A 23710-nucleotide genomic window follows, 5' to 3' on the forward strand; every position below is an offset into this window, starting at 1 on the left:
GCAAGCTGAGACTTGCCACAAAGCCCCCCCCACTGACCCCCCTCCTCTTCCTCCTCCTCCTGGGGTGTCAGCTCGCTGCAGCCTGTGGATTGCACCCCCCCCCGGTGCTGCTGCAACCCCGCGCCCCACGGCTAGGAGCGGTGGCGTCTCTGCAGCCAGCTGCGGGTGGGGGGGACCCGCGGCCGCTCCTCCCTCCTCCGAGCATCCCCCGCGGCTCCGGCAGAGCCTCCGTCCCCCCCCCAGGCCGTGCAAGGAGCCCCCCCCCCGGGGGCTGCCTCCCCTCCCCCCTGCGGAGCCGTGGCCCGGCGGCGCCCGGCGCAGGGGAAAGTTTCTCGGCGCGCGGCGGCGGCGGCTCCCGGGAGCCCGAGCTCCCCCCCCCCCCCGGGAAGGGCCCGCGCTGCAGCGCCCCCTGCAGCCGCCCGGCCCGAGCTGCCGCAGCCTCGCCGGGTCCGGCTCGGGGGGGGCGCCCCCCGGCAGCATTTCTCCGCTCCAGCCCGGCCAGAGAGGGAGCCCGCGGCTGGGATGCAGCCTCGCAGGGGTGAGCGGCTTGGGGCTGGGACGCCCAGCTCCGGGGGGGGGGGGGGAGATCGGGGGATGTCCAGCGCTGGGGGGGGGAGATCGGGGGATGTCCAGCGCTGGGGAGGTGCTGGGACGCCCAGCTCTGAGAGGGTTATGGGGCGCCCAGCGCTGCGGGGGGGGGGGGAGGTCTGGGACGCCCAGCGCTGCGGGGGGGGGAGGTGCAGGGACGCCCAGCGCTGCGGGGGGGGGGAGGTCTGGGACGCCCAGCGCTGCGGGGGGGAGATCGGGGGATGTCCAGCGCTGGGGAGGTGCTGGGACGCCCAGCCCTGAGAGGGTTATGGGGCGCCCAGCGCTGCGGGGGGGGGGGAGGTGCAGGGACGCCCAGCGCTGCGGGGGGGGAGATCGGGGGATGTCCAGCGCTGGGGAGGTGCTGGGACGCCCAGCCCTGAGAGGGTTATGGGGCGCCCAGCGCTGCGGGGGGGGGGGGAGGTCTGGGACGCCCAGCGCTGCGGGGGGGGGGAGGTCTGGGACGCCCAGCGCTGCGGGGGGGGGGGGAGGTCTGGGACGCCCAGCGCTGCGGGGGGGGGGGAGGTGCAGGGACGCCCAGCGCTGCGGGGGGGGGGAGGTCTGGGACGCCCAGCGCTGCGGGGGGGGGGAGGTCTGGGACGCCCAGCGCTGCGGGGGGGGGAGGTGCAGGGACGCCCAGCGCTGCGGGGGGGGGGAGGTGCAGGGACGCCCAGCGCTGGTGGGGGGAAGGGGGTTGGGACACCCCAGCCCTCTGCTGCGGCTGCTGTTGTGGTGCCCAGGCTTCGCGCAGGTGGAGACGCTGCAAGCCGGCAGCGATACCCGTCTAGTCCAGCTCTCTGGCTGTGGGGGGATGGCTGCTGTGTGACCGCTTCTGGGGCATCTGTGGGCTTTTTTGTGTCCCAGAGCTCCAGACTACTTGGTCAGGGTGCAGAGGGAGGCAGGGTATGCTAGGGTCCCGAATGGCAGGGCCTCTTGGCTGAGACCCCACACGCTCACCACAGCTGCCTGACTTAGGTCTTGATGGGATGTAAGGCCCCAGTTCCCAGAAAACAAGGCAAGAGAGAGAAAGGTACAAAACTGGAGATGGGCTTGAACAAAACTCCTAGACCAGTCCCTAGTCCCCAAACCTGGATCTGAATCCGAATGGACTCCTGTCTTTATAATGGGCTGGACCAATCTTCCAGATCTGAACACCCCCCAAATTGGGACCTGGATCTGGGCGGGGAAGGTGACGGGGAGTCCATCTCATCCCTGGCACCGATGGAGAACCGGCACCAGCCTCCCGCCCTCTGTCTAGTGCCCCAGATTCTGTGCTCTCCCCATTCAAACACAGGGACGGGAGCTAGTTCATTACCTTGGGCAGCTCCAGTTTTAACCCCTGCTGACCTCCCCCCCCACACACACCTTCTCAGCCCTCTCCTTTGATTTGGGGGAAATTGATACATGTTTTCCACCACAGCAGCGCCTGTGACTAATTTGTTAACTATGGGGACTCCTGAATGAATAGCGCTCAGGCAGGTAGTTTACCAGCAGATCTGAGAGAGGATAAAGGGAAACCAATATAAATAGTCAGTAATAAAACTGTTTACTGACACCGGGCCTTCTTTTAATGAGATTTGTATGCAGGGGAGGGCGCCTCTGATAAGTTCTCCAGCTTACAATTATTGACTCTTGTCCAGGGGAGCCACAGAGCGGGGAGAGACCATCTTCATAAGGCCCCTGATCCCATTAATCGGGAAGGGAGCTGGAACAGAGTTGAAAAGGAGCCGGGGCACGAGTCAGTGTTATTAGTGTTGCTCAGAGAGCAGCCCTTAGTGCTGCCAGGACAGGCCACCAGCAGCACTGGACTAGAATCCTAGACGATGAGGGCTGGAAGAGACCTCAGGAGGTCACCTAGTCCCACCCCCTGCTCAAAGCAGGACCAACACCAACTAACTCAACCCAGTCAGGGCTATGTCAAGCCGGGTCTTAAAAACCTCTAAGGATGGAGATTTCACCACCTCCCTTGGCAACCCGTTCCAGTGCTTCACCACCCTGCTAGGCCTGGCCACCTGATCCTTGCCCAGAGATGTGCTTGCTGCATACATAACCCGTTGCGCTGATCGCATTCCTTGCAGCTCTCAGTGGGGAAAAGAAATGTGGCAGCCCCTCCCCAAATAGCAGTGCCGAGATTGTTGGGTAGATGAGCACGGGGAGGACATGGACTGGCAGATGCCTTAAGCTGGCAGGATCTGGACAGCTGTCTCCACTAGAGCGGCTCTGTTATGGGTTGGACTAGACCTTATTGAATTGGAAAAGGGGACGGGGGTGTAACTGCTGCCCTTCATTTAAGATAGTTGGAGCTTAATTGTTTCTTACTTTTATGGAATCAGATAGCTGAAACAACAGCAGCCCTCACCCAAAACACAGGCGCATGGAGGGGTTTCGCTGGCTATTGTTCTGTGCGGGTTTGTGTATCTGTGAAAGAGAGACGGAAAGGCCAGAAGAGCAGAGAAAGAAGCAGGTGATAACACAAGACAGCAGGGGCCAAAACGCCCCTGTACAAGTCCTGTGAGTGTGGCCCTGAGAAAAGCTTTTGGGCTAGGTGCTGGCTAGAGAGGGTCTTCAAATCGGGTGACCATACATCCCGTTTTGGCTGAGACAGTCCCCTTTTTAAGCCCTGTCCTGGCTGCCCCGACCTTTTCTGCATTTGTCCCACTTTTGATCAGTTGGCAAGGGCAAACGGGACAAGTGCCCACTTTTGTCAAAAAAGTGGGGTGTGGAGAAATGTGGGGGGGGTGAGCGGAGATGCCAGCCCTGTGTGGGAGGGCAAGGCTGGGTGGGAGGGCAACGGTCCAGCATGCGAGGGGCTGGCAGGGTTCCGGCAACAGCCTCTGTGGTGGGGGCCTCAGGTGAGCGGCTGGGGGTGTCCCGTTTTCCCTTGGGGGAAATACAGTCACCCTGTCTTGGAGCTGCAAGCCCAGAAACTGTCTCCTGTTGTGTGATTCCTCCTGCATTCAGGGAAATAGGACTTTGTACATTCTCTGTAAATAATCAGCATTGGATCAAAGAAAGCTGACTCCCTCATCAATTTCTCCTGCTACCGGAAACAACCCTCAGCACCCCAGTTGGACTAACTGCTCGGATCAGAAAGGGATAACACTTTCATTTGCACTGACGGCCCAACCCTACGCTCGTTCAAGCTCAGAGTGTGGGTACCAGCAAGCAAAGAATAGGCTTTACAGTGAGTTGCTGCATCTCCAGGAGCAAGACCCCTTCTTAGCCCCATCACGAAGGGTTCTTGTCTGTGCAGTGGCTGCTGGTGCTAGCTGCAGAGACCTGTCCTTGTTGTCCGAAGCACTTGGAACTGGAGGAGCTTGTGTGAGCGGTCGTGGTGGGCGAACCTTGGGAAGCAAACTAAGTGGGCAGAAGGAGAGGGTTTCTTTTATAAAGTGCTTGTAGAGAGGACTAATGAGGTCCTAATTAAAGTCAGTGGGGAGAAATTAAGAGGGGGAAGAATTAGAGCAGCAGAGACACAAAGGGAAAAACACCCTTCTCTAAAAAACAGAGGAGAGGAGATCAAAGGAGAGCCGGGGAACGAAAGGAAAACATGTTTCCTAATTGTGCTTAGAGTTTCTTCTCTCTGAGGTATGCTCACCCCTCCCCAGCATCTGGCATGGAGGCAGGTCCTGCCGAGGCAGGCATGCAGCTGGGCGTCTCTGGCACAGAAGCGTTTCCCTTTGTAGACACTAGTTATCCATGGGAGCACCCACAATCGATATCGACGGGGTTTCCCTTGAGCTCATCCTTCCCTACGGCAAGATCAGGGCTTGAGCCACTCTCAGTCCATCACCCGGCCTCATTCGTGGCGTCTGCCGACATACCAGCGAGGTGTCACTTTGTTCCCATCTCGGTCCCTGGGAGTTGGACTCCAAAGCAAAACTAGGCCAGTGCTGAGTATGTCTGAAAATCCGCCCCTCCCGGTGGAGCAGAGGCAGCCCCTTAGTGGCCCCACCTTCATTGCTCCCTCAAAGCTCATGTTGCCTCTGGGGCTTAAAGTGTGGTTCTGCTCCGAGACGTGACGGAACCCCGTGGTGCCATTTTCACAGACTGTCATCTCTGCATGGATTTCTGATCAAGTTTGCTCAGCTTACTAGCAAAGAAAAGGGTTTTTTCCCCCCCTAACTGCCAGCCCTCCAAACTCATGGGAGCTAGGATGCACCAGCATCAACTCAATTCCCCTTTCTGTTCAGAAACCCATTGGGATGCAGGAGATCTCCACTTTCACTGGGGGAAATTCACCCTGGGCAGAGAGCCAGCACAGGCCCACACACCCCTTAAAACCCTAGAACTGCTTCAGGGCATCAAACAAGCTGTAACTACAAAGGGATCAGGAGGAGATTTCTCTGTGGGGCTGATTGTCCCACATCTGCCAACTATGTGGTTTCCTGCACCTTCCTCGGAAGCATCCGGTGCTGGCCACTGGATCCTGGGCTAAATAGTGCATCCAGTCTGACAATTTGTATTTTTTATTTTTTAAATGTCACCCCGTGATGGTGGTTATTTATTGCTGTTGTTGCCCCGAAGGCACAGAGGGGCAGGAGGCGTGGTGCCTGGGTCTCTGTGAGAAGCCGCATGGGTATTTGATGACAGCGGGTTAGCATTCCAGGAGCGTCACATAGCCCCAGGCCCTGTAAAATACACCTCCTGGGAAAAAAGCCCCGATCAGGCAGTGACAAACCAATCCCCAGATAACTAGCTGCAGCCTCACATTCAGGCTACGTCTACACTAGGATGACCAGATAGCAAGTGTGAAAAATCAGGACGGGGGATGGGGGGTAATAGGAGCCTATATAAGAAAGAGCTCCAAATTTCAGGATTGTCCCTATAAAATCGGGACATCTGGTCACCCTAGTCTACGCTGCAAAGTGAAGGTGTGACTAGCTAGCACGGGTCACAACAGTAGTGAAGATGTGATGGCACACCAGGGGTTCTGGGTACGTACTCCGGTTGCTAGTGTGCACTGAAGCCCGGGCTGCTAGGTCTTCACCACTGTGGTCAGCTCCGCTAGCTAGCTGAAAGCTAGCCCGGGTTTGCTACAATCACACCTGCACTCTGCGTTGGCAATTGTGGGCACCCTCTTACTTAACCTTTCTTGAGCAAATCCCTTAATGCCTCTTTGGAACAGAACCCAAATCCCCAGTCAGTGCTCTAACCCCATGGCCGTTCTTCCTAGGCCAGCTCTTGGCTCTGCTGTTAGCTTGGGCGTGGGCCCAGCAAAGCACTTAAGCACATGCTTAATTTAAGCGTGTGACTCATCCTCATGCCTTCAGTTGAGGCTTACTGTTAAGCAGGTGCTTAAGTGTTTGGCTGGCTTGGTTCCATAGCGCACGGAGGCCATTAAGCGAAACACAGGATGGGAACCTCAGACGTCGGTGGGTTCAGAATCTAGATGCAGCTGGCACCTGTTTTTATTTGGGCTGAAGCGATGTAGCTTTGAACAACCCCAGAACCTTCGAGGCACGTGTCTGTTGTCACCTGGGGCCAAACAGTGCAGCTTGCGAGCGTCTGGGGAAATGTGATTGTGAAACCAGCTAATAGTGAATCTAGGGAAAGGCCCAAAGTGTGGGGCAGGGTGGGGGGAAAAATCTGAGCTCCAGACTTTGTGGCTCACTGAAAGCAGTCGCTCCATCTCCCAGAAAAGTCTAAGAAGGCACCTGCAAATGTATCATACGTTATTTCGTATCATATCAATTAGGCAGAGGGGAAAAAACGTGCCTGACCTGCTAGACTGACAAGTATTTTGATGCTGGAGTATAATAGCCAACAGTTCAGTGGGAAAACTCATTAACCAAATTAGCCTCCCGCAGGTGAGTTCTGACCCAGGGAAAGGGCACCAAGGAATAGCAGCTCTTTTAATTTAATTTTAAATTATTCTGAAATACTCTCAAGCGTTCAGACCCCTGGAGCTTTCATTTATTTGAGTTTCAACCTGAGCGGCTTGGAAAGGAAACGCCAGGTTGGAACAGACTGGTGACTTATCTAGGCTAGTGACTAAGCCTGGCTGTTGGGGAGCTGGTCATAATGCAATTAACTAGGCTGTGCCCTCTCATAGGGCAGTAGGAGGTTTCATGCTTCTATCACCCAGGAAGTAAGTGGGCCACTATCTGTTTATCACCAGTACCTGTAGGGCTCCCACGGTCAGAGTGTGTGAGCACTTCACAACCTGGGCAGCAGGGCAGTACTTTTATCCTCACTTTTCAGATGGGGACCTGAGGCCTAGCTCCTCAAAGGGATTTAGGATCCCAGGTGAGTTAGGAACCTAAATACCTTTCAGGATCAGGCCCAGAGAGATTAAACAATAATAAGTAGCTCTTAGAAAGTGGCTTTACAAAGGAAGGAAGCCTCGTTGTCCCCATTTTAGAGGTGGGAAAAATGAGGCACAGGGACTTAGCTGAGGTCACATAGCAGCACCTGAGTCTCAGTCCAGTGCTCTGTCCACTAGGCCATACTGCCACCCTTGTCCAAGCTCACCCAAGAAGTCTGTGGCAGAGGAGGGAGTTGAACAAGGATCTCCTGAGTCATAGTCTAGTGCTCTACCCTCCTGGACAAGCCTTCCTCTGTCAGCTCCTCTTTTCTCCTAATTGGAACTGGATAAGTTGGGTCTGGATCCATTGCCTGCTAGGTGGAAAGGCTTCCACTGACTTCAGTGGGCACTGGATAATGCCCTTTGTGGCCATTAATCAATAGCCTTTGCAGCTCTAATAATATATAATTAGATGTTTAATTCAGCCTCAAGCTTCCAGAGTGTGTGAGCTGATCTGTCAGACCAGCAGCTGCAGTTTTAAAATGGTTTGAGTCCTTACGCGCGTGATAGACAATGATTTGATTTCTGTAGCAGCTTCCAAAACACGCAGGGGCTTTGCGGTGTCGTAGCCCACAGCATCATAGAAGAAAAGTAGCTATGATCCTTTTTAAACATTACCTACCTGATCTTTGCAGCTTTCAAGAGGCCACCAAACAGACTTTCATGTCAAGTGATAACATGGAGACCTCCTGGGGAGAGGAAACGGAGGGTAGCCTAGGGAAACATTACGCAGAACCGTCGAGAAAGACGCCACCTCCATCAACCTGATACTCAGAAGCTGACACAGACCAGCACAAGGCTGAAATAAAGGGCGGAAATTGGTGGACACCTGATGGCCTGAGAGTGCAGGAGGAGAACGAGAGAAAGAAGAGGTAATGGTAACCATTGGGTCAGTGGAGACTTATTTACTCAGTTATGTGACTGGTGACTTTTTATTACCCATGTCAGGTGATCGAGGCTAGGAATGAAAAGTCCAATCTCTGAGTAGCACTACCGTGTGTCATGGCTTTATTACATCCTTGGTAGCGTCCCTGCCCCTTGGCCCTGATCATTGAAGTCAATGGAAAGATTCATAGTGACTCCAGTGGATTTTGGATCAGACCCCCTATCATTATGCATAGGGGTGGGTCCCAGTAATCCCAGTTCTAGCGGCCACTCCACTGGTTGTTCTGTGAGATGAGAAATAACCTCATTAAGGTTCCTGGGGGGAGATTTGTCGTAGGCAGAGAGGGCAGCGGGGTCCCAACTCCCATTGGAAGATAATGAGAGATGGGTGCCTCCCTCCCAGATGTGCCTTTAGCACTCTCCCACATCAGCGCGTACTCCATCCGAGGCCTGCCAGTCCCACCGAGGCCAGTGGGATGATTCACATGCTTGAAGTTAAGCATGTGCTTACGTATTTGGCGGAATTAGGGCCTAAGGCCTTAGAGTCCAAGGTCCACAGACATCAACGCAAAGCATTGGAGAAGGCCCCTTCTAGGTAAAGAAATTCACGCTAGGAGACTTGCTCTGGGGCAGCATGAAGACTGAAGGGTCAGTGGCCATGCGTGCAAGCCAGCCTTGATGCCGTGTGTTTCTTCTCCCCTGTGCCGGCTGAGCAGCAGCACCTGGATGCAATGGGGCGCGGGAACTGAATTTCCCAGGCTGCAGTCAGGCCTTTAACATTATTTGAATGCATTTTTTTAGTCTTTATTACATCAGGAGTCACCTCAGGCGTGAATTTGTGACCTTTAATCAAAGCTCTCCACTATGTGACCCCCTCTCAGGCAGAAACTTTGTGCCCATTATAATGTTGATTAACTGTGTGTTGCTGGTGGAGAAGGAAAGGAGACTGAAAAGAGATAAATTGTACAAAGTGCCTGACTATATTTGGATGTGATGTTATGGTACGCTCTGAACTAATTTAGTGACTCCTCCTAACCTTCTTATGAAGGTCACCCCATATGGGGTGAAGTGTCCTCATTTGAAGGAGCCTCAGCCTTCGGCGTGGGAAGATTGATGTGTCTAGCGTGGGCGGGTGGAATACATGTGATCCCATTTCCATTGGGACAAGGGCTCTGGGGAATGATCGCCATTTCAGGCCAGCTGACGCTAGGACTGTGAGCTGTGGAGTACTCTGCTGTCAGCTGACGTGTGCCACGAAGATAGATCAAAAGGGTGCTGGATACCGGCTGGTTTGGAGGACAAATGGCTTTTTGGACAAATCCAAACAGTTTTGTGAAACAGTTTCATGTTTGAAACTTTCTGTTTTTTTCCCCTTCGACCAAAGGATTTGAAATGAAAATGTTTGATTCTGATTAAGAACCAGTCTGGGGGCATTATGCGCCTTTCTCTCCAGTGGAGAACTGAAGGGAAGGGGATGGCAGAAAACGGAGGGGAAGCCCTACACCAACTGTTTGCCCATTTCAATTCTGTGTGATGTGAATCAACATAACAATAATTTTTAAAAATGGTTGAAATCCTTTTGTTGAAAAATCTGGAAAAATTTCCAAACGAAACAAACATTTTTCATTTCACTCAAGATTTTTCATGGGAAAAATACCCAGGGGTTTGGGGTTTTTTTTCTTTTTGACCAGCCCTAATTGATTGGCTGGCAGTGCCTACAGTGATCCCCAGTTGAACTGTCAACCATCGCCACAGAGCGCCTTCACTAGGGCCCCGATCCTGCCATCAGCTCCATGCTAGCAGACCCCTGTGCCGGGCTGGAGCCCCAGTAGGCAGGGGTCTGCCCTCTCAGAGAGCATTGCAGGCTAGAAGGCTAATGCCACCAAAGAGCGATTCTCACTGGCTTAGTGTATCTGGGGGCTTCTGGCTGGGGGTGAGCAGTAACATGCTTTGTGGGCTCTGGCAAGGCAGCATTTTCCAGCAGACAGATGATGGTTTTGGTGTGGTGGCATTTTATGCCCATCTCTTAGGACAAAATGTGGCTTATCGTCTAAAAAAGGAACATTTTCTGGTTTCCTTTCAATAGCATCTCTTCCCCCGCCCCCATTTTTCCTCCAAAGATTTATCTCAGCCCATTTCCTTTTAATGGAAGGAATCATTTAGGTCTCCGTTATTACAGCCTTTCAGGCTTAATGCTTTAATAAAGTCCTGATCTTATCTGCAGAAGAGGGCTGCAAATATGGTTGCATTTAGCGAGCTGTTTATTGTAACGAATGTGGGACGAGAGAGGAGTAATACAATTTTCCCATGTTAATTCCATAACTGCTTCGTTCAGGATCCAGGATCAACCCTGAAATTTACTTTCTTGTTATTCAGTTTCACTGAGAGCCTCTTGAAGTATGTCTTTAGAAAAATAAAAGATGGGGAGGTGGGAATATTTTAAAATTATTATTATTTATTATACGTCTTATATGATAGTACCTTGAGGCCCCGACCAGGAATAGGGTCCCATTGTGCAGATGCTGCACACCCTCATAGCGAGAGGCAGTCCCAGCCCCAAAGAACTGCAGCTCAAAGACAGATAAAGGGTCGGAAACTGAGGCATAGAGAAGTTAGGTGTCTTGCCCAAAGTCGTGCATCAGGCCAGTGGCTGAGCTGGGAACAGAAACCAGGGCCCGTGACTTCTGATCCATTAAAAGCAGATCAGATAACGGATTTGAACGAGCGTCTGATCTATAAACAGGCTTGGGACCCCCAGGCATGATAGGGAGAGGTGCTGAGGCCCACAGCTCCCATTGACGTCCACTGAAGTTGTGGGTGCTCAGTGCCTGTGACAATCGGAGCCGCCACGGACTAAATCCTCCTCCTCTTATGTTGCTACAACTCTACTGAAGTCAGTGGGACTGCACCAGTGTAAATGAGAGAATTTAACGCTCTCTCTTCATTCTCTCTAGGTCAGTGGTCCCCAGTCCTTTTCTGGTTGAGCACCAGTTACCGAGGATTAGGTACTTCTGCTAGGACCTCTCAATCCATGCCTGGCGAAGTTGCCACCATCTTTGGAATCCCACCCCCCCACCTTTCTGTTTTCTCTCTGTTGTCCTTTCCTGCCTCTGGTCTGCCTTGAGGACTGATGTCCAGATCTTCAAAGATCTATTGGTTTCAGTGGGGACTTAGGCACCAAACTATGCTTGAGGATCTATGCCTGAGCCCTTCCCTGGTTTATACACACAATGCTTCAAAAGGACGTTGCAAATGGTCAATATCCCATTGGTACTGATGAACCCACGCCACTGCAAGAAATGGCTTGGAAACACTTGTGCGATTAGAGCCAAGGCTGGGGAGTTGGGGATGGGGAGAGGTTCGTTCCTGGTGAGAAAATGCAGCTTCTTGGTATGGACTGTTTGGAGCATTCACCCAGCCTGGGTTCACCCCCTGCCTTGTTTGGTTACATTGACAACTAGAGCTGGGTGATGTTTTTCAGCTGATACGTTTTTTCCAGCAACAAAGGCAGATTTGGGTCGACCGAAACGTTTGGCAAATTCGTGGCGAGTTCAGCGAATTGCTTCGGTCGCAGCGGGAAACGAAATCGGCAGTGTTGAAATGGTTCCTAATGTTTCAATTTTTCGGGCGACATTCCCAAGGGGAAGAGTGGGAGGAGGTCCCCAATAGCCCAGTGCTTAGGGAACTCACCTGGGATTGGAGAGGCCGGTTTGAATCCTTGCTCTGGAGCGGAGCCATGAACACAGGTTTCCCCTATTCCTGGTGAGTGCCCTAGTCACTGAGCTATCGGGTAATCCGGGGTGGGGCTCTCCATCTGTCCTGTTGAAACATTTCCACTGCGTATAAAATACTTGAACAGCCATTGGGCCAGAGAGAGAGAAATGCGAATGACTCTATAGCAGTGGTTCTCAACCTGCGGCCTGCGAGCCGCTTGCGGCCCAATTCAGCACAGAGCTGCGGCCTATGTGACATCCTCAGGGCCAGACAGGTAGTACTGGATGTGGCCCCCAGTGGTAAACGGGCTGAGAACTACTGCTCGATAGCATGTGCGCTAGAAATGCATTGTTAGAGATTGGTACAGGAGAGGGTCGCTCAGCTCACCTGTCAGGGAGCAGGTCCATGTTCCCTAGCTCACAAGAGTGTCATGTCCTGGCTACTGTGCATGTGCATTCCTGCCCTCTACTGGCCAGAATGAGATCTGCTCAGCCGTGTGTCACAGGCCCCATATGGCCGAGAGCCTGCATTCTCGCTGCGGTGGCAGGGGCCTGTGCTTTGGGTACAGGAGGCTCAGGGTTCTTCTGCTGTTGGGAAAAGTCCTGAACAGGTGCCGCATAGCAGCAGCCATTAAATCTGAAGTGTTACAATATCCTATTAAACAACATCAGCTCTCACTCACGAGTGGCCCCTCCTGGCCAAATCCACCTCTACTTTGCCATGGTAAATGACTTCTCAGAAACAGTTGAGTCAGGAAATCGACACCATCAGCAACCCTGCTCAGGATAACGTCATTAATTCCACGTCGTTCCATGCTCCCTCATTTCCTTCTTGGGTCCCTCATTCCCGGTCTTTGTTTCACATCCGGCCCTCAGGAGGTTGATGGGTTAGGGGGTGTCAAACAGCCACTTCTCTGTCCTGGCACTGCGTTTGTATGTGCTGTAAATTGTCTAGCTTTTCTTCTAGGGGGGCGGGGGAAGAGAGAGAAACAATGAAGACTTGCTCTGTGCAAAGGCAATTGGGGAATGCTGACCTGGGTGTGCCATAAGCAGCCTTTTGTATGTCTACTTATACATGGAGCCTTTTGTTTTTTTAACATAGGAAACTGAAGTAGCCCTTTTGCCAGAGAATTCAAATGTGACGAGCTGAGAACACTGATTCCCCTCCGCTCATCCCCAGAAGCCATGTAATTTCATGCAGCTTCCTTCTCCTCCATTGTGCAGGCTGATGTAGCGATAACAGAAATAAAAACCCAAAGACCTTTCTTTCTTTCAGATCTGGCTGGCACGTTAATTGCATTCTTCAGTCTGGCGCTGTCCCAGTACAATTAAAATTCTAATAGATCAACAATTACAGCCCTGTACTGTGGGGAAGGATTAAATTGATCCCTGTTAACGTGGGGACTCTGAACAGCGGGGAGTTGGGGATGTCTTCACTGCCGTTACGCGTTGCGACGTTTTGGCCTGGTCTACACTATGAAGTTAGGTCCACGTCAGTTGCCTTGTGTTACCCAATGGGTGCATGTGTCTACACTCAGATTTGTCTCTGGCTGATGATGTCAGAGCCCTGTGACAGCGATGTGGTGAAACCACCTCCCCGAACGGCATACTGACATTGACTCAGTGCAACTGTAGACGTTGCCCGACCTGCACTTACCCTAACAGTCCTTCAGCAGCTGGTCCACATTCCCTGCGACAATCACAATTTAAAACTCCACAGAACCCAGGGATCAAGAGCTCTGCATGTCCCCACGTACTTTGCTCACAAAGACCCTAGAGTTAAGGTGATGCATGGCAGAGGTTAGGTGGTCAATGCTCTGCCCCCGCGTCACGTCTTGTCTTTCTTCTCTAAGCTCTGATCGCCGCCCCTGTCCCTTTCTATTCCTGACCAGCCGTGGAGCTGATTGACGAATATAAACTTTCGCTGAGCAGCGACGTGGCCATACGCCCCAGCGAACGTTCTGACCGGTGCCCACAGAGAAACGCCGCTGTGCATTGTGCCGGGGCTTCGCGTGTGACTGTTACCAAACGCTACAGGCCGGCGTGGCTGAAAAGGAAGGTTCAGAAGACCTGAAACAAGCAAACAAGGTGCCTTTAGCACTGGGCATGTGCCCTCAAAGCCCACATCAACCGTGGCGTGGATGCAAACGGCTTTCTAAGTCCCTAAAGGGAGATTAAATTGCACTGTGAAATGCCTGGGTGATTTATCGCTCGTCACGGCGTGCTCGGCTCTCGTGGCAATTTCCAGTCGTTTCCATGGCAGAAGCCATCGCTGGAGGAGGGAGAGAGCCAATCAGCAGCCGCAAACAGCTGTCAAATGGCCAGAAGGGCTAGCCGGGTGGCTGGCTCTCCTCGTTCAGGGAACATAGGTGGGTCTCGCGTTGCACCTTTTCTGGTCTGTTTCAGGGGGGCGGGGGAGAAGGCCGTTGTGGCTTCTGGGGAGATTCTTAAATCAAAGCCTGGGACTTGACGCTGGGGGTGGGGCATACACAGAAGCCTCGTTGCACCTGTCTGCACTGCGTGGGCACCCGCATGGCCCAGCTTGAACGCCCGAAGTCCTCTTCCCACAGGTGGTATGGGGGAGATTTCCGGGGGCTGGCCTCTTCTCTGGTTGTGTCAAAGTGCCTGTGAGTCATCTGTAAGGGATGGCCCTGTGGCCTTCATGTTACATGGTGGTGCAGTGCTTCCTTGGGCAGAGCCAGCAGGCAGAGGGATTTCAGGGAGAAGTTTGGGACTGTATCTGGATTAGATTGGGGAGGGGCACCAAAATTGTACAGGATTTCTACCTCCTTGGGCTGGATCTGAACCGGACCAAGAAAATCGGCCCTTTTATGGTTTTGATCTAGTTTGGTTTATGCCCAGGTGTTTGAATCCGACCCCATTTCCCCCGCCCCAAATCAAGGGTTGGGGAGAAGCATGTGAAGCTCCCTCTGGGCCCCTTTTTGCTTTAAAGCCGGAACAGCTCCACTTTCATGTAGATATATGACCGTGACCTGTGCTACAGGAGAACATTACCAGCTCGCGGCTTGATCTCCGGAGATCCTGAGCAATTGCAGCTCCTGCGGAGGTCATTGGGTGGCGCCATCAGCACCAATCAGGTTCAAGCCCTTTGTAACGGGGTGAGGGAGAGGAATTAAAACCCTGGTTCATGCGGCTCCTGAAGGATGGACTCCTGGAAACTACTAGCCAGGAGGATGACAATGGCAGGGAACCAGAGGATCAGGACCAACTAACGATTCCCTGCATGGGTCATCAGCTGAGTCTGAAGATAGGATCTGCAGCCGCACAGCACAGGCCTCTGTCTCTTAAGCAAAAGGAGTAATTCCTTTAGGCAGTAGCACTAGTAGGCTGTTGCTCTCTGATGGATGCAACACACATTTGTCCACTGCAACCGCCAGTTCGGGGGAGAGCTCCCACAGGTTTTATCTATCTCCCCACTTCTGCCCTGCAGGGTTATTTGCCGTTGATTTGGAATATTCTGTGGTGATGCCAGGTGGTGGGCTCAGTCCCAGCTGTCTACTGGAAGCTTCCCTTTCTAGAGCATCTTCCATCCCACTGCGCTTTACAGCCTAGCAAAACAAAGCGCCCCCGAAATGCAGCTGCTTGTGGGCTGCACAAGCCGGCACACTAACCAAACCCGCAGTGGGAACAAAGCGAATGGCAGAGCCACCTGGTGACAAACCCAGTTGGGAAGCTGGTTGCCACAGTCACCATTTAGTGCATTCTTTGGATTCATTGCCCAGGGCTTCGGCGCGACACATACCCTGGCCCTGCTACGTCCATAGGGCCAGGGATGATGCAGGCTTCAGGCTTACGCATTAGCATCCCATGCTACACTGGACTCTGCTTGGGCCAGCAGCCCCCTCGGGTCTCCCTACTGTCACACAGCTGTTTCCTTTTACTCCCCATAAGTGGGCAGCACCACAGGGCAAAGTCTTCAAGGGGCGGTACTCTGGTTGTGAAACATTTAAAGAGTCGATGAGGGTTTCTAAACAGGGAATGAGAAGAAGGAGTAGAGGAAAACGGCCAGGAGAATATTTAGATTGCAAACTCTTTGCGGCTGGCACCTGCCTTCTTATACGGTTGTAAATCATCATGCAAATCTATGGCACTGAATGACTAGGGGTAATTAGAGAAGGGGAAATAGAAAGACTCACAGTATACAAATCCAGCCTCAGGAAAGCCGAATCCTTTCTGCATGTGATGTTTTCTCACTCTCTCCCAGAAGTGCCAGCAGCTCTTTAAACCCAGGACAACTCCAGGAGGTTGATGGACATTACAAAGAGGGAAGCATGCAGCAAGCTCCAAGTGCTGTAGAAAGCTGGGCTCCTGGTGGGGATCTGAGCTTTCTTTTATGAGTTCCTCCTGTAATTTCAGGTTCGTAATCTGACACGTCTGTTCTTAGGCGCTCAGAGAAGGGAACGGAAAGCCCAGTTGCTCCTTGCGCGATTGTCTTCACTCAGGGCAGGGGGTGTGTTTTCCGGTTCAGCTGGGGTTGCAGAGAGAGCTTTACAGGAAGCAGAGATGGGCTCAGCAAAAGGAAGACCCAGCTTTTGCTGGCTGCAAGCCAGGGGTGTGTTTTCGGAGGTGGGGGGCTGATTTCTTTCCAAAGATAAAGGTTGAGATTTTTGGTGGCGACTGGGGGTTTCCCATGGAATGGGAGGTCTGCGGCCTCCGTCCGGAAATTCAGCTCAAAGCTTTTGGCAAAATTCAACGCCCAACAACCAGACATATCAAACAACCCCACATTTCCAGGGGCAGCTATTGGGTTTGTGTCTCCCACAGACGAGGCTGGCTCTGTTCAAGATTGGCCCGGAGGACAGATGATGCAGTAGCAGGACCCCAGCCTTGATTTTGGTTTGGTCCTGGTTCAAGGCGAAATGCTCCTGGCTTAGGGTTTCCTTACAGCTGTGCTAGATTTCTTCATGTTATATTTTGGCCACAGGCACAACCACTGGGAGGGGAGATGGAAGGGGCAGGTTCCTCTAACTAACAGTTAGCGGTTCATTTTCCCCCTCACCCCACAGTACTGGACTTTATTATGTGGCTGCATTTCAGGATTAAACTGGATCCTTTCTTTGGGCAACTGGAACAGGCTTAGCATTTTGCTTTCTTCTCTTCCGCCCTGCTGGTATTGCAATCACTCGCTTCTGCTCTGTTCTGTTAGCAGTGGATTCAACACTGGAACATGCCGATGTCTGGAAATGAGAGGTCGCTTACCACGCAGACATGCAGCAGGAGCGGGGTCTGCGGGAAAAGGTGCCTGGCCGGTTTGCTCCAGGCAGAGGTGCTGCTCTGCATTTTGAGAGGGGAAACTCTCTCCAGCGGCCTGGGCTGGTGGTGCTCTGACAAGGGGAAGCCCCTGAGGTGGCAGACACAAGTGGGGACACAGGCCTGCCTCCCTCGCGACAAGGGGAATTCTACTGGTGCAACTGTCATGTGTAAGCCAGACCTTGGTGTAGACAAGGCCACGCTGAGCCTTGCTCCTACTTGCAATCAAGGCAAAACCCAGCTTGCCGTTGTCTGGGCTCAGTCCTGGGGCAGCTATGCGGATGACTGAATCAGGGCAATACCTGAGTGTGGACAAGATTCTGGCACTTCCACTCCCCTTTTGGGGTGGGGCAGGGGGATGGATGTGGCTAACAAAATAATAGGGAGGAAGAATAGACCCCCCTCAGCCTGAGTTGTGACCTCCCAGGAGCTGCTGAGCTGGAAACTCGCAGGCCAGAGGGACAAGAGAAGGGCATTGAGAGGTGGGTGGGCTGCTGGGAGAGAGCCGCTGGCTTCTGCTTTTTCCCACAAGATGTTGTGGGCCCATTCCCTGTCTGTCTGCTAGGTCTCCTCATTCATCAGGAAAAGCTGATATTTGCCTACACAGAAGAACCACCCTTTCCATCCACATGCCTTCAGGCACCAGTGGGATGCTAGCAGCGGAAAGGACTTGGCAAAGGGAGGGGACTGTTTTCGGGCTGAGCTTTTCCAACCTGCCTCAGAGACTTGCGGGTGCGAGCGAAGGAGCAGGTTTACAGGTCTTGACCCAGTGCTGTCCCCATCAGCTTGCAATCCAGAGAGGCGCCGCTTGCTGTCAGGAATAAATCTGGGCTGCAAAAAGCTCTGAGAAATGCCTTTTTGCAAAAGCACCAAGGGCTGGCGGCTGCTGCTGCTTAGGGAAGAGGTGTCTGGGGAGAGAGAGACAGATGCTGCAACGTGTTGCAAAGATTAACCTGTTCGTGAATCCAGTGGAGGATCCGAGCAGGGAATTCGCCCGGTAGGGTCCACCAGAGACACTCCACTGGTCGCTCCCGGCCCAGCATGACGCTTGACAACTAACACTCCACCGTCTTGTCGCCTGTCTTTCAACTGGCCTGGTGAGACCGTTTTCCGAAGGTGGGGGGAGACCCTGTGCAATGATCCAGTTCAGCCTAGGTAGGTCAGTACCGTTCGCTGCCTTTTACAGAGCCGGGTGGAAATGCAGCAGAGAGACGCTAAGGTCCTGGATCCTTCAGCGAGCTCAGGGGGTGTGATGTCAGTGGAATGAATTACGCCACTTGTTCTAACTTCAGCGGAGTCGGTGCCGTGAGCGACGCCGTGTGTTCCCCCAGGAACGGCGCTGCGCCGATTGGCGATTGGGGCAGCACTTCACAGCGCCCGTGCGGATCCCTGATTCCCAACACTGTGGTCTGGCATGGGGCATTCTGGGTAATTTTCCATGGTCTCATGGGATACTTTCAGAGTAGGCCCAGGGGAATTGTGGGAGAAGAGGCTCAAAGTCCCATGGTTTCCCAAGAGGTTTGCTTACGCTAGGACTCAGCAGTGCTCCCCACCAGTGGAAGGACACGTTGGCCACACACCAGGGCCTCAAGGCCTGATTTTCCTAATCAGCACGTGCAGAAAATTGCACACGCAATTGCCTACCTAATTTGCATGCCCCATTCCCATGTCTGCCGGGGCACACCAGGTAAGTGGGCGAGCCGATGATTATTTGTCTTGTGGTGGCACCCAGGGTGTGCTGGGCATTTGCCAAACCCAAGAGCAGATACAGTCACCACCCCAAAGTAGGGGGCAGTCCAGAACCATGAAGGCAGACGGAAGGGATATAACAGACATGCAAAGCGATCAGATGCGTGGCTTATGGCTTAAGATGGTCTAAATGAACTGCCTCCCTGCCCCAAGCCAGCGACGCCTTGCCAGGAGGGTGTTTTCCCTGATATCTGGCTGCCTAGATCTTTCCTTGCTTAATTTGATTTCCTTGCTGTTAATTCAACTACCCTTGCCTCGCCCCCTCCCTTGGGAATCCCACTCCCCCCTCGCAGTCATCACACCCAGCAGCCCAGCGATCTGGCACCATGGTGTTAACCGGGTAACGGCTGCTGGGTGGGAAAAGGGAGTAGCACCATGGGAAGGAAGGACCGGGAAAGCCAGTGTTCCTGAACCTGTTAGGGCAGCGCCCCCTCCCTCCCAGCCAAAGTCCCGAATCCCTGCGACCCCTTGACATTTACTTTATAAGGCAGAGTAAAACATGGCTCAGTGCTACCCCTAGAGACTTGGGTTGTGTGTGTGTTTTGAGGGGCTGATGGAGAATACTGCCCTTGAAGGGCCGGGGTGTGTGGGGGAGTAGGGGTGGGAGGTTTGCTTTGCTTCAGACTGTAATAATATTTTAACAGTGAGGGTAATTAAGCGCTGGGCCAGTTTACCAAGGGCCATGGTGGATTCTCCATCACTGACAATGTTTAAATTGCGAGTGCATGGTGCTTTGCTAAAAGCTCGGCTCTAGGAATTATTTGGGGGCGGGTCTCTGGCCTGTGCTAGACAGGAGGTCAGATCAGTGGCTCTGGAACATTTTTCATAGTGGGGGTGCTGAAATCCAGCCCCCTTATCCTGTCGTCCCCCCTCCCCAGAGTTGGGGCCAGGAGCAGGGCTGTGTTTCCAGGATGGCGGGGACCCGGACAGGGGTAAGGAGGCTGAGGCTGGGGCCACAACTGGGGGGCGGGTGCAGGACCAGCAGCGGAGCCTCGGGCACGGGGCAACAGCTGGGACCCCGGGCACGGGGCTGGCAGCAGAGCCCCAGGGGTGGGACCGGGAGCCCCAGGAGAAGGGCTGGCAGCTGGGACCCCGTGGCGGGGGGGCGGGCAGAAGTGGAGCCCTGTGTAAAACTTGGGGGTACTGCAGCAACCCCTAGTTCCCGCACCTATGGGTCAGATGAGATGACAATGGTTCCTTCTGGCCTTAGAATCTATGAATCAACATCTCACATCTGTCCTGCTGCCCCCGACTGGTCTTTCAGCCCCCCCCCCCCCCCCCCCCGGCGGCACAACCCTCCAGTGGACAAACAGCTGTCCAGTGGGGAGAACAGTAGCTTGAGGCTCAGGAGACATAGCTACAAATTTCCTGTGTGCAGTTGGGCGAGTGACTTAGCCCACTCTGGGCCTCAGTTCCCCATCTGCAGCAGCGGGAAAGTCTATCCCTGCCTCCCAGGGCTACTGGGAGAGTAAAGGTCTGTTGCTGTTTGGGAGAGGCTCTGCTCCGCTGCTGATGGGGACCGTATGACTACCTGGGGCTGTGATTTGCAAAAGGGAACCAGGGAATTGGAAAATCCCCCACCTTGCTGGGCACAGATCCCTGCTCCTTCTCCCATTCCCGGACTTATGGAGATGGGGCTGTTCAGTCACAGGCTGGCGGGGGCAAGGGGAGGACAGATGCTGCTGCAACCCTCTACCAATGAGTTCGGTGCTTCGCTCTCACTCGGTGCCAATGTGAATGAGGCTAATCAGCTGATGAAGATGAACACAATAAAATCACAGAAGATCAGGGTTTGAAGGAACCTCAGGAGGTTATCTAGTCCAACCCCCTGCTCAAAGCAGGACCAATCCCCAATTTTTGCCCCAGATCCCTAAATGGCCCCACAATGAACTCACAACCCTGGGTTTAGCAGGCCAATGCTCAAACCACTGAGCTCTCCCTCCCCCCTGCCCATCACCTGTCCCCTCTGCATGGCCACCTCCGGTTGTCAGCGGCTTGCTTTTGCAGCACAGCCCACCCCAACCTCCTCATGAGGGCAGAGAAATTCCTCCTCCAGCGGGAGTGTCAGAGTTAGTTAAGCTTTCCTTCCCGAGTAGCAAAGCAAACAAGCCAGTTTCCATGGCAACTCGGGCAAGGATCACTTCAGACAGCAAAACAGGACAAAACTGCAACCTACCGAGCTTGGACATAGAAGGGAGGAGTGAGAGAGAGAGTGGAATTCCTTCAGTGAGAGCAGGAGAGGAAAGCCCATCAGTGTGGGAGGATACTGTAGATTTCAGAGTAGCAGCCGCGTTAGTCTGTATCCGCAAAAAGAACCGGAGGACTTGTGGCACCTTAGAGACTAACCCATTTATTAACCCATAAGCCTTCGTGAGCTACAGCCCACTTCATCAGATGCATAGAATGAAACATAGAGTAAGAAGATATTTATACATAGAGAGAACATGAAAAGGTGGAAGTACCCATGCCAACTGTAAGAGGCTAATTAATTAAGAGGAGCTATTATCAGCAGGGGAAAAAAAAACTTTTGAAGTGATAGGTTTCAGAGTAACAGCCGTGTTAGTCTGTATCCGCAAAAAGAACAGGAGGACTTGTGGCACCTTAGAGACTAACCAATTTATTTGAGCATGAGCTTTCGTGAGCTACAGCTCACTTCATCGGATGCCTGTAGCTCACAAAAGCTTATGCTCTAATAAATTGGTTAGTCTCTAAGGTGCTAAAAGTCCTCCTGTTCTTTTTGAAGTGATAATCAAGGTGGCCCATTTCGGACAGTTGACACGAAGGTGTGAGGATACTTAACATGGGGAAATAGATTCAATAAGTGTAATGACCGAGCCATTCCCAGTCTCTGTTCAAACCTAAGTTAATGGTATCTAGTTCGCTTCTCTCTGATAATAGTTTGTCCTCCTAGAGAGTGTTTCCACTCCTAGGGCTTCCCAACACCCTTGTAGGTCAGGGATATAAATTGTTATGAGCTGGGTTGAATTAAAACCCCATTGAGCTTGTTAGGTGTGAACTCAGCCTTCAGTTAACATAACTGGAAACATAACCCCCTTTACCCCCTGCACAAAACAAAGGTGTGTATGACTGTGCCCAGGAGCTTTTCCCTGGGGGTGTGTGTGTGTGAGAGAGAGAGAGAACACACAGAAACTGACAACAGAGAGAGAGCCAGAGACAAAAAGCTAGAAAGCCAAGCAGTAGCCTGTGAGCAGAGCTCAGTGTGATGCTGGAAGAAGCTAGAGAGAGAGCTTTTGGGTCTGCTGGTTAAAGAGGCTTGGGGCTGTAGGCTTTTGGGTTTTGTCCCTCCTGTATTCAGAGGAGTAGGCCCTAGTACATTCCTTGTACGCAAACAAGATTGCCTCAAAGAAAATAAGACCCCATCACTTTCTTTTTTCATTTCCAGGGCTCCAACATTTGACTAGCCACTCGGATCAAAAAGGGGGGACACTCTTGCAGCATCAGAGGTATCCGAAAGAGTGAGGTGAGTTCCAGCAACCTTGAATGCCGCTGAGCCGGTGAGACACGGGAAATTGCTCTGCCGGGAACACTGCACACCAGTTTAGGAAGGAGGAGGCCACATTCAGTGGAAACTGCAAGGGGGAGAATTTAGGCAGGCAGAATTTTATGACCCTTGATTAAATCCAGGCCGGGCACCAGGGTTAACCAAAAGCACAGAATCATAGAAATGTAGAGCCGGAAGTGGGAGAGGCTCTGGAAGGGAGGCTGGTGGGGGAAGGGTGGGAAACAGGGGTGGGCTCCCGGCCAGGCCATGGTGAAGGGAGAAAATAGTGCCCTCGAAAATGTGCCAATGTGTGTGTGTGTGTAGGGGGGGGGGCAGGCAGAGCAGCAGCCCCCTGCCCGGGCACACATGTGCGGCTGCTTGGGAACTCCGGGTGGCAGTGACCGGGCGCTCGGTATCTGCTGTTCCTGGGAGCTTAACGCAGCCCGACTCAGAGGCAGTGACTGTAAGACAGCCAATGGCACAGGTCCCGGGCGGGAGCTGGGGCGCAGCCTGGCAGGGTCGGCCTGTGTGTGGGGGGGGGCACTAATCGGTGCAAAGGGTCATTTTCTCAGCCTGTCTCTTTCAGGAAGAATTGCCTGGCTTTGGCTCTCACAGCACCCAGCCCTTCCCCGCCGGCACTCAGCAGCGCTGCAGTCCCGGAGGGGCTGGGTACTGCCGCACCTTCCCAAGGACCAGGCCCTGCTCAGGGGAGCAGCGCGCCCCTCTAGGCCCCATGGAGGGTGTCGCACAGGGAGCCACCGGGCTTTCCCTGGAAGCAGCGTCTGGCTTGGCAGCTCATTTCCTAGACACGCTCCTGCAGAAACAGCCCTGGGGAGCCACCTGCTACATTTCACCAACCCATCACAGACCCACCTGCCCAAGCTCCTCTCGCATTGATGCTGCTGGCTGCTCCATTGAGACAGCTACAGCTCCCTGAAACTTTCCTTTGCTGACCCACCCATGGCCTCTCTGGCACGGCACCTCAGTGCTGCACTGGGCCCCTGCATCCTTCTCTCCAGCCACCCAAGCAATCCCTGACCTCAGTTCAAATGCTGGCCCAAGGTTTCTCTGGCCCTGAATCCCCACAGTCCCCTTCCTATCCCTGAGTCTCTCCAGGCTCCACACAGATTCCTCCCTGACCCCACCTTTGCCTCTGTCCTGCCCAGCTGTGGGAGCCGTACCTGAGTTATGTAATTGACCCGCTGACACCCGTGACCCCTAGTGAATGGCTCAAAGTGGTGGGTATTTTTCCCAGCGTATACACCAGTAATTGCAGGCAGTGTGTACAAAACACTCGGCTGTGAGCCCAGAGATGCTACTTTGGCAAGAAAGAAAACAATGATAATCATAATTCCACAGCTGGGTTTCTTGAAACCACATTTTAAAGGGCTGGAAATGTACCCTCCAGCAGAGCCTGTGTGACGCGCACCAGGTATCTGCTCCCACACCCAACCCTCAAGGTGGCTGCAAGAGAGAATCTGGGGACAAGGCCTGCCTGCTGGTTCCCATGCAGTGTCACCGACTGTCCCTGGCGGGTGCAAGGCCTGCCTGCTTGGGAGACCCTGAGAGCAGCTGGTGCATGGACTCGCAGCGTTCCTGGGAGACGACAAAGCAGGCGAGTGGGTAAGAGACTCAGGGTATATACCGGACTAGGTGCTGTGTGCTGAGAAAATGCACTGCATCGTACATCCCCTAGAC

The 23710-nt window shown here is 53.4% G+C and overlaps 1 long non-coding RNA gene across 4 annotated transcripts; it reads left to right on the forward strand.

Moving 5' to 3' along the window:
• The first annotated feature begins 151 nt into the window (after nt 1–151).
• LOC140901182 (uncharacterized) lies at nt 152–22210 on the forward strand. 4 transcript variants are annotated; one of them, XR_012155789.2, is made up of 3 exons: nt 152–538; nt 7528–7781; nt 21914–22210. It is a non-coding gene; the product is annotated as an uncharacterized LOC140901182 (long non-coding RNA). The 4 variants fall into 4 exon arrangements; XR_013634876.1 differs by lacking the exon at nt 21914–22210 and adding an exon at nt 12593–12902; XR_012155788.2 differs by having other exon boundaries at nt 155–538; nt 7528–7764.
• Nucleotides 22211–23710: the final 1500 nt, after the last annotated feature.

This window comes from Lepidochelys kempii, chromosome 21, assembly GCF_965140285.1.
Source record: "Lepidochelys kempii isolate rLepKem1 chromosome 21, rLepKem1.hap1, whole genome shotgun sequence".
Lineage (NCBI taxonomy): Eukaryota > Metazoa > Chordata > Testudines > Cheloniidae > Lepidochelys > Lepidochelys kempii.